We start from the raw sequence: 1,329 nt of genomic DNA, 5'->3' as shown, positions 1-1,329 counted from the left end.
GAAATGTAGTTTGAGTCTTCTGTAATTGTTTCATAAATGCATAGCAGGGATTTTTGAAAGCCGAGTTTTGAGGTGGATAGTATCTTTCCAGAGTAATTTAAAATTTTCAGAAAAAAGATATCTCTAATTTTTATTTTTGTTTTTATTTTTAAATAAGTGATTCCTGTTGGCTCTAATGATGGCCCTGGCAAAGATGCCTTAGCACAAAAGTGAGCTGAGCAAACAGGCCCAGCATTGGCTGGCTCCTTCCTGGCACTGGTCCTGTGGAAGAGGTAATGTTAGAGGGAAGTGTTCAGAGGTCAGATGATGTGGGGAAGGAGTCTGGAAGACACAGCATGAAGAGAACTGTACCTGTCTGGCCACATTAGTGCACTGGGCTGTTAGCCATGGCTTGTCAGAGACGAACGGTGCCAGGCTGAGCCTGTCTTGCTGGGCGCAAGGCCTGATGTTACAGGAGCACGGATCTCTGCAGAGGTGGACGTGCGAGGTACGAAGGCCACCCTTGCGTGCCTGTGTCTGCGAGTACGTGTGTGTGTGCCGAGTTATTTGGTCGCCCGGCGTTTTCATCAAAATGCACTTTCCTGTTAAATTAGGTGAGCCACTGATTTCTACCCGCTATCCTGACCTCAAGGACTTGCCGTTAAAATCCGAACTGAAACGAGTTAAACTTGGAACACTTACAGGAATACAACCCCCTCTCCCCTGTTAGGTCAGCTTGCAGCTATCTCGTACTGGTTATCTTGTAGTATTATTTGCTACTACTATTTATTGTTATTACTATTTACTGGTTATTGCTCCACCGCTGCGACTCGAGCACCCCCCGTAGTGTGCCAGCCGCCGTCCCGCGGGGCCGCAGAGCCGAGGGACGGGGCCCTGCTCCCGGGTGGGCGCGGGGCGGGACCCCGGGGCGGCGGGGGGCCTCCTCCCGGCGGCACGGCACCGCGGTTAACCGGGCGGGGGCCACCCTGCCTGCCTTGTCATCGATGTAATTCGGGAAAAGCTTCATCGTAGCCTGTGTGTACATGTGTAAACACATACAAGCTATTAATTTTGTAAATTTTAAGTATAAATTGATATGTTAACATAATTAATATATAAGTTTAGATAGTATATGTTATATATCAAGAAAATAAAACATATACTTTATTTATTATTATATATTATTTGATTTTTAGACAAGAACTTTTATTTTTCAGAAGGGAGGGTGCCGGGGGTGCCCGTGTGTGCCGGGGGTGCCCGGGGAAGGGGGGCGGGGAGGCGGGCGGCAGGAGGGGGCGGGGGCCGGGGCCGGGGCCGGAGCCGGCCCGGGCGGGGCGGGGAGGGGCGGGA

The sequence above is a fragment of the Athene noctua genome, chromosome 2 (assembly GCF_965140245.1).
Source record: "Athene noctua chromosome 2, bAthNoc1.hap1.1, whole genome shotgun sequence".
Lineage (NCBI taxonomy): Eukaryota > Metazoa > Chordata > Aves > Strigiformes > Strigidae > Athene > Athene noctua.
This window is presented reverse-complemented; position numbering follows the sequence as displayed.